This window comes from Capsicum annuum, chromosome 2, assembly GCF_002878395.1.
Source record: "Capsicum annuum cultivar UCD-10X-F1 chromosome 2, UCD10Xv1.1, whole genome shotgun sequence".
Classification (NCBI taxonomy): domain Eukaryota; kingdom Viridiplantae; phylum Streptophyta; class Magnoliopsida; order Solanales; family Solanaceae; genus Capsicum; species Capsicum annuum.
Window position 1 is genome coordinate 7,161,616 of NC_061112.1, and position 9,980 is coordinate 7,171,595.

The 9,980-nt window shown below is 34.6% G+C and overlaps 1 long non-coding RNA gene across 1 annotated transcript; it reads right to left on the reverse strand.

The window, feature by feature from the left end:
* Positions 1–699: 699 nt before the first annotated feature.
* Positions 700–4,159, reverse strand: LOC107860887. Its single transcript, XR_001671638.2, has 2 exons — positions 3,629–4,159; positions 700–1,143 (listed from the first exon to the last, which is right to left on the reverse strand). It is a non-coding gene; the product is annotated as an uncharacterized LOC107860887 (long non-coding RNA).
* Between the last annotated feature and the right edge of the window lie 5,821 nt (positions 4,160–9,980).

Here is a 9,980-nt window from a genome sequence, read left to right on the forward strand (position 1 = left end):
TTAACAACGTCCATCCTCTACCACTTTAAATAGTATAGGTGAGCGTTACTAAAAGCCTCGAATACAAATAGTGAATTAACGTCTGAATGTACTAGGCTTGGTAACCTCTGCATAGAGGGCAAAAAATAGATAAACGAGAGTACTAATCTACATGTACTTAGCAGCATCATTGAATCACCCACGAGAATCAGTCCTAAATAGCCAAACTCGCTACTTTTTACATACATATTGCTAATTTCAATAAAGACAAAATTAGACTAGCAGCTAATGTCAACAATAACATGTATATTGTATAAGGTAAGAATAGTCTGAACATGTGGATGATTCAAAGCATAACACATGGAATGATTGACACCTGGGCAAAATTTAATGACAACTCATAACTCTGCTGACCACGACAACTAGGACTGGATCACACATTGAGCACTAGTTGCACTACACAGGCCAATACACAGCACCAAGAGGGAATCTTAGCCCAAAGAAAAGCTGATCAACTTGCATTTGCCATTGACAACTATTACATACATAACCAACCCATGGATAAGATTGATATGTTACATATTTATCATTTATGTCATTTAGTTATACATTAATAATGGTGATTAATGCATAGTATCTGGCTGTTGGAGAGATGAAGCCCTATATAAGATCATGTAATCATCATATTGAGGCATAATTCGAGTACTCAATACAACACTATTATAAGAATGATATTTCTCTTTTATTACTATTCAACAAATTTAAAACAATCTCAGATATTGTGTCTTTAGCTATTGTTTTTGCTAGATATTCGTCAGGCTACTGACGATCCTTTACAATCTCCTGGCTCATCTCAGCTTCAACTCTATCAGTCCATTGTTTCACTTATAATTTACATTGATTTTTCTTACTTTACAACATTACACTTTACTTTGCTACGCCCGACTGAAAACACCTCTTATCCCTCAAACCTTAGTAAAAAAATTCAACGATACCTTTTATTGGGGTAAATAGTTTGGCTCGCCAACCGAGGGGCTAAGGATAATTGTGGTATTGATTTCTTTGCTTTACATTTTTTTAACGAAATTTCATATTTTTTGTGAAGCAAAAACTTCTCTGGCCAAAAGGGTGGAATTGAATATCAAATCAATGTGAATGTCGACCCTGTCCAAAACAACCAAGCAAATGAAGAGGTTGATCCAATCACAGTGGTAGACGAAAAGAAGAATTACCATCAAAAGATAATCCATCATGATGAGAGCATATAAATCCCTAAAAACACTTTCTTGGATACATTGGACTCTCATCAAGAAAACCATAATAGCTTACGAAACAAGGCCACTCAAGGTTCACAGAGTGCATATAGGAATAACCTCGCCATGCCAGGGTTGAGAACAAGAGAGAAATCAACGCACCACTCATGACAATGGGGCCTGGTCCCCAATCCTAAAGTATTTGAAAACACTAGATAACAAATTGGATCTAAAATAAATAAAATTCAATGCCCACATGGACTAGACTCCAAGGGATCCACCATTCTAAAAGGCCCAAACTCAAGGAGATACAACAGTGGCAGAGTTAGAATTATTTTAATAAGGGGGTTCAAAATCAAAATAAGTAAGCACATCAACTAACCAAGGAGGTTCATATCAACTATTTATACATAAAAAATAATTTTAATAATGTATAAATAGTAAAAAATTTTGCCGAAGGAGGTTCAGATGAACCCCCTAGCCATAAGGTGGCTCTGGCAATGAATACATACAATTAATATTCTCTCGAGGTGTGACCCCTAAAATGCTTTCCAAGCGGTTCAAAATACCAGACATTCCACAATATGATGTACCACTGACAAGCAAGCATGTGACTGCCTATACATGCATGATAAAAGGCCATGATATGCAACCAGACGAGGTAGAATCAATTCTACTCAAAAAAAAATTGGAGAAACCCTGACTAAAGGAACCATGACATGGTAATCCATGTTACCCGATCATTCTCAACATCTTTTATATTCCTTTGTGCCAGAAATACGATGGAGCCATAAAGGTACAGGTGAGGAAAAAAAGTTGATTTCCTTTTGGTTTAATGTAAGTGTCAAATAGCTTACTGAAGCACAACAAAAATGATTTTTAATAGAAAAATAAGAAAATAAAACAAGCAACTGGAAATTTTAAGGTATCGGAGGCACATGAGACGACCAAAGATTAGCCCATGCCTATGTGTTTGGAACAATCTGTAACATTCTCAAATGACAAGATCACAAAAATTATAAGAGAATTTTTATCCCGTTCTAGTGCTATTATTTTGTTGATGTTCTACACTCATGATAATGATTATAAATTAAGCATGATATTGAAATGGAGGATGTATTTGAGGAGGCCCTAATAGATATTAATAACGATGATCCAAACAACCCGTTTGTAGTTGTCGACTATGTGGGAGATCTGTATGCCAACTATAGAAAAATGGAGGTCAATCCTAATTATAAATCTGCAATAATATAATCATTTGCTGTCAAGGTTCTGGTTTTGTTAGAAAGATTTAAGTTATATATAGTGCAAATAAATTTTTCACCAATACATCTATGCAACTTAACTAATTATTATGCTTATGTTGAAAAGTTATTGTTGGTTAACTTAACCTGATAGTATTAAAAATATATGTACACCGTTATTGCACAGAACTTATTCTGAAACACTCTTACAACTTTTCTGAGGTAGATTTCATTAGTAATGAGGCAGATCAGACTTATCTTGTATGTTGTCTCTGTTAGATCACCAACTTTACTAGGGTTGGTTGATTGTTACTCGGTCCGTCTCATATTACTAGCACGTTTTTCAAAAGAAATTATGTCAAAATAGCCGGCATGTTTAAAAAATCAAGAGATAATTGAACATTATTTTTCAACTTTATCGTTAGTAATTTAATTGAAGTAATTAACTCAAATAGGTAATGACAATATTTAATGTGAATTTAATAGGGTCATATTAGTCAATTTAATAGAACTAATTAACTCAAATAGGTAATGACAATATCTTCACAATATTCTTGCAAATTCACGCAAGGATGGACAATGAATTTCTCAAGTGCTACAGTATTATCAAAAAGGCACATTGCAAGTTCATCATCACTTGCATCTCCTAAATAACCTCTATATTAAAACTCACCGAGATGTAGATTTGAAGATTTCACAATCTTCCTACAAATCCTTCCTTCGCTGACATTCTTAATATTCTTGTGAAGCTAAAAATAAAATGAGGAGAATGATAATTACATTTTTGAATTATACCGTCTCCTCTAAATGTTTTTTTTTTTCTTATAATTTTTGAATAAACTTTTTACCTCGATTGTAAATTTTTGCAGGTATGGAGCTACCTCTAGAAAGTGGATTACTTTCAAGTAGAGAATAACCGCCTAGTAATAGAATCTCAACGTAAGTTGTTTGAGATTTATGAACATTGGAAAACAAACATTAAAATGACAGAGCTGAAAATATCAAACATAGTTTGAGATTCTTGAATGTCAGAAAAGAAGCACAAATGATGATGCTAAAAATTCAAAACAAACAGAGAAAAATGAAAATCAAGGCACAAAACAAGTTGTAAGTCACCAAACAAGTTGTAGAGGGAGGAAATTTTGCGCTTACCATTGTTTCTTTATGATCTTCAAGTCAGAGCATCGCCAATTGGGTGAAATTTGTTGTAATCTTGGGAGAAAGTTTATATAGAAATCCACATGTGATAATACTAATATCAACATTAAGAATTGAAGAAACATTCTCAAGAACCAAATTTTTTGTTGATCCCCTAAATATAAAGGAGACAAGATTAACATTACGGATCTCCATGAATTCCATAGGGCAAAGCCGTATCACCAAATGCTTCAACTTGAGGGAAGGAGCAACAACTTTCAAGTGTACTATTTGATAACCCTTTGTGATTTATAACAGTTCAAGAAGGGGGCATCTCGATATTAATGTTTCAATTGCCTGATAGTCCATACAAACTCTATTTAGAGTCAACTTTTGAGACCCTTGAGCGAAGTGCTTAAAAGTTTAGTGGGGGAGTCTTATATTCTCCGACCACCTTACTTCGACTGAGAAGTCTAATTTAAGGTCTTCGATCTTCCTTGATGACGCAAAGTTGAGCCACTTATAAATATCACATTTAGCAGCACTACTAATACTCTCTAGGAAAGGAAAAGAAATGCTGAATTCTTCTAAAACAGGAAACTTGTACAAATCTAAAATATGATTAACCTATCCTCCACTTCTATACTTAGCAATACCAACACAAAGGTCACAATAGTTATAATTTGCTTCATTACATCCAACAAAAAAATTGCTAACAAACAGTTTAGGAATGAATTAAAACTATGTTAAGTCCTTAGTTTTGATGATTGACAAATTGTATGTTGGGACCTAGTTTCTGAAGAATGTCTGATGACAAAGCTGCAATTACTTAGGGACCCGGTTGGCTGGCTGCTCGTCACTATCATGCACAGCTAGACGAAAGTACAAGGTTGCTAGGAAAAGTTGTTGTACTTTTTGGCCCCAGTCAATGAATTCGTCCTAGGTTTTTTTGTCTCATATATATTGCTCATCTTCTACAACAAGAAAGCCAAGATTCCATATACTTACAACAAATATCTCTCTTGAAGGTCTTGAATCAAAGCCTCATTCGCAATAGATAACTGATCGCTCACAAAATTGTATTCTATTTTCTTGTTGTAATTGTGTCTTTGCATTGTGATTACAAATATTGCCTATTATTGTTCTTGTTATTAGTAGGTGTTGTTGTTTTAGTTCCCAAACTCATTGTTGTTATCTAGAGTTTTGTGATATTGAAGCTAGAGTTATTTTGTCAATTCAGTTAGAGTTAGCTGGGTAGTAGTGCAGTAGAGGTATTACACATTTCTCTTGTAATAGCGTTATTACTAGGAGAAGAAGGATTAAGAGTTTAATCCTAGTTGTCATGGAGTTTGTATTCAAGTTTGCTTGAATATTTAAGGAGCAATAGAAATCCTGGATGCAGGTTGTAGTGTTTCTCCCTTAAGCAAGGAGTTTTCACGTAAAATTACTGTGTCTCTCATTTCCTCTTTTCATGCACTTTACTGTTAAATTTATTGTTGTTTAAGTTTGTTTAGGCCCAGGTTTAAAAGTTGGAGGGCAACTCATTTTAAATCTTCATTTGGTATTAGAGCGAGGTCTTCATGAAATAGGTTAACACCTTGGAAGGATCTTAAACATGGAGGATCCTCCAAGGCCAGTATACCACTAGACCATCCAGATTCAATTAGAAATATTTAAAGGTGGTGGAAGACTAAAATGCATGACTTCATCGTGGCAGGTGATTCTAAGTTGTGGGATGTTATTGAGGATGATCTTTTTGTCCCTACAAGGGTAGTAAAAATTGGTGAAGTACCTCACATATTCTCAAAAAGGAATTAAATGATGCTGACTGGAAGATGAATGAAAAAAACTACAAAGGTAAAAAATTTCTTATTAGTGGCATTAGACTTGTGAGACTACAAAAGAAATTTTGGACTATCTTTAAATAGCCCATGAGAGAACCAGTAAGGTGAAAAAGTCAAAGGTGAAAATGCTAACTACCCAATATGAGACCTTATCTATGAAGAAGAGAGAGTCTATCCAGAAAATGAACACATGACCCACTACTATAACCAATGAGCTTCACTATTTGGGTGAGGATATTAGAACCACCAAAAAGGTTTGAAAGGTTCTCTACCCATGCAATAAGAGAGTAAAGTTAATGTCATTTTCAAAGCCAAAGATCTAAAAAATATGACCATGGATGAGCTCATTTGAAATCTCAAGACCTTTGAGATTGTGAAGATGTAGGATAAATCCAAAGGTAAACACAAGATGGAAAAGAAACTGGTCCCAAAAGGCAACAACGAAGACCACCAATGCTGAGGATGAGGAAATAACTTACATTTCTAAATAGGTCCTCAAAACCTTAAGAAAATCAGGCGCTCTATCCAAAAGAGGAGAATCCAACAGATATATGAGTGACGGAAGAGAAAATGATGCCTGTCATAAATATAGAAAGCTTAGGAATTACATTAAAGACTTTCCTTTTCACAAAGTAGAATACAAGAAGTACATCAAGCAAGCTAGTGAAAAATAAAGGGAAAGACTAAGTCCCTAGAATGCAAGTCATAGCTGCTGTAGGATAATCTTCCAATGACTTTGATGAATCATAATAACATAAAGATGTCTTTATGATGGTCGTATAAGATAATCTCTAAGTTTATGACTCTCTCTTTGCCTTGATGGCCAATACAGACGGTGATAAGGATGATAAGGTAACCCTTTTGGACATTAAGGAAAATCTCAAAAATTATTCACTAAAAGAGTTAAAGTCTCTTGTCACCGTTCTCATATATACGGTGAATAATCTTACTAAGGATCGGAGTATCTGAAGAAAGATATTGAAAAATGTGAGGAAAAGATAGTTAAATTAACTATGCAAATAACTGAACTTCAGGCAACTAGCAAGTCATTATCCCATGAAAATGACCTTTTAAATGAAAAACTTAGTGAAATGTCTAAGCTAAATTCAAAATAAAAGAGTGAAGGAAGTCAAATTCAATTTGAGTTAGAAGAGAAATTAGCAAAGGCAAATACAAATCTAACTCTCTCACTTGAGATGAGTGCTGAACTTAAGAGGGACCTAGTTTGGGTTAAGGTTGAGATTGAAAAGGCTCTCAAATAAACCACCTCATCTCAAGCACTGACAAGCCTTACCATTCAAGTATTAAGTATTAGAAGAGGGTTGGGATTTTACATTGTTTATCCTGCTTACAATTCTTATAGAAAATATGTCTCTATCAAGGATAATATGTTATGTACTCATTATGGTAAAAATATCCATACAAGAGATTCATAACTCTCTACAATTTTTAGTATAAGAAGGATGAAAAAAATTCTCTCTTAAAAAGAAGGGGTAAAAATCTACCTGATTGGACAAACAATAATATGATCTTTTCTTTGTCACTATTCTGGGAACTCAAACTAAAATAGGTTTCCAAAGCTAATCACTGATAGATATTGTAGGGAAAAGCAAGAGAAAGAATCCACCATTAGATCATGGATAGTGAATGTTCAAAGCATATGGTTACAAGAATTGAAGACTTCCTTTTGTTTAAGGCCCATAAAAGATGCAGTGTCTCTTTTGTTGATAGAAATAAAAGGTATATTATTGGAATTCTAAAGGTTGGGAACGGTTTGAGCCAAACAATTGATGTTGTTCATTTTGTAGATAGACTCAAGTTCAATTTGTTGAGTGTTGCTCAGATTTGTGATAAGGGCAATGAAGCCAGGTTCAGGTCAGATAAGTGCACTGTTACTAGTCTTAAAGATGGTAAGTAAATACTGACTATTTGAAGAAATAAAAATACTTATATTACTGATTTGGGGTCCTGTAAGTCCAAAAAAATGACATGTCTAAGTGTACAAGAAGATGTTGCGGATGTATACCATAGAAGGCAGGGCCATGTTAGTTACTCCCTGCTGAACAAATTAGTGAAAACGGACCTGGTTTGAGGTTTTATAAAGGTCAAGTTTTCCATTTCTAAAGTGTGTAATGCATGTGTGAAAGGGAAGCAATCCAAATCCTCATTCAAGCCAATGAAGGAAGTGAGCACATCCAAGCCCTTTTAACTCCTTCATATGGATCTTTGTGGACCTGTAAGACTTGCTAATAAGGGAGGAGAAAAGTACATTTTGGTTATTGTTGATGATCATTACAGGTTTATCTAGACCTTCTTTTTAAGATCTAAGGAAGAAATATTTCCTATGTTTGAGGCATTTTCCAGACAAGTGCAAGTGAAGTATGATGAGAAGATCGCAGGAATCAGGTCTGATCATAGAACAAAGTTTAAAAATGCAAGGTTCAATTAATTCTGCAATGAGCTAGGCATCAATCATTATTTATTAGCTCCTAGAACACCACAAGAAAATAGTGCTCTAGATAGGAAAAATAGGACACTGGTAGACATTGGAAAAACTATACTGATAGATGCAGGGATAGCTCACAACTTTTGGCTAAAACAATCAGCACATCGTGTTATGTGATTAATAAGTGTCTTGTTAGATCCATTTTGAACAAGACCCCCTATAAACTTATGACCAAAAGAAAGCCTAAGCTGAGCTACTTCAAGCCATTTGGTTGGAAATGGTTTGTGTCGAATAATAGAATGATGATCTTAGAAAACTTAATCCAAGGAGTGATGAAGGAGTTTTGTTAGATACTCTTCTACCAGCAACGTTTTTAGGATCAATAATAAAAGAACACAATATATGAAAGAAAGTGTTCATGTTGTATTTGATAAAATTGGTAACATCAGTAAAGGAAACAACCCAGATGATGATGATAATGATTCAAGAAATCCCATCAATGTTCCAGAAAAGAAAAATGAAAATAGTAATGATACAGACTCACAAGGACCAGGTTTAGAACTTGAAAATGAATATTCAACAAATCATGAGAATCCTGGCCTCTCACAGGCTCTCCTTGAAGAACCTAATTCTTAATCCAGAAAAGAAAATCATCAGTATCTTGATGGTAACACCTCAATGGGAACTGGTCCTAATGCAGGTCATCCCACCTCTCACAAGTCCATTTAGAAGCATCAGTCCTCACATCCTCTTAACAATCTATTATCTCCTATGGACTTATTCATGCAAACCAGAAATAGAGTGAAAAATCTCTGTGCTTTCTCTGTATTCTTGTCTCAAATTGAACCCAAGAATATAAAGGAAGAATTGAAGGAAGAAGATTGGATTAATGCAATGCAAGAAGAGCTTTACCAATTTATGTGAAGAAAATTTTGGCACCTGGTCCTACGCCCCTTAGATAAAACTATTATAGAGACCAATTGGTGATGTGTCGTGGTTTCATGACACATTTGATTCTTAAAATAATTAAAACATGCATTTACTTAGGTTGTTTTGCTGGATATGATGTGTGTTTTGTGTATGTTTTAGGTGAATTAGGTTTAAAGTTATATTGAATGGAAAAAGATGAGAAAGCTCTGAAAAATGCAAAGTACTGATCTGACAACGAGTCATATAGTCACCTAACAACTTATTTCTAGATTTATGGTGATAATATTGAGAAATAGTTCATCTTAAGAGTTAAGTCAAGGTTTCTCAGGACTTAATGTATGACTACGAGTCGTGAGGTAAGCTGTTATGAGCATGGATATAAAATTCCTAAAAGTTGACTGAAGTCCCAGAGGATACAAATCAAGGCTAGCCTACGATTCATGGTGATGAGGAGTTTTGAGCACATTGGCTAAAGTCCTGAGGATTGACAAAAGATGCTCCAGAGTAACGAGTGAAGACCACGAGTTGTAATGACTGACTATGACTCGTGGTGATGAGTCATTCTGACAATAGAATCAAAAGTCCTGAATGTGAAAATCCACTGGAGTGACGACAACTTGCAACATAAGACTCTTTATGTCACCCGACGAGTCATAACCACTAAAGCCAAAGAGAGCTGCGATAGCGGGTAACGAGTTGTGAGTAGTCCTAATGACTTGTTTCCAGAGGCATGACCACTTCCGACATAATTTTCCTATTTTGTTTTAATTAGGTTTCCTTTATTATTTTGGGATACTATAAATACCCTTGGGTTATTCTTGTATTAGGTTACACACTTAGAGATATTTTCACATACTTTGTGATCTTTGATACTCTTGTTCTTTGTTTTTGGTTTCATTATTAATCAAGACTTTGGATTTTATTCTTTCATCTTTGTGCAATTAATTCTATGTTTTCTTCATTGATTTCTATGGGTTGTTGCATAACCAAGAGCAACTAATTTTCTTAACTAGGATTAGGGAACATTGGCGGAGGAACGAAGTAGGGGATGTGTGAGATTCAACTAGATCAATGTTTATACGTGTATTATTATTTCCTTTAATAATAATAACATTGGCGGAGGAACGAAGTAGGGGATGTGTGAAAT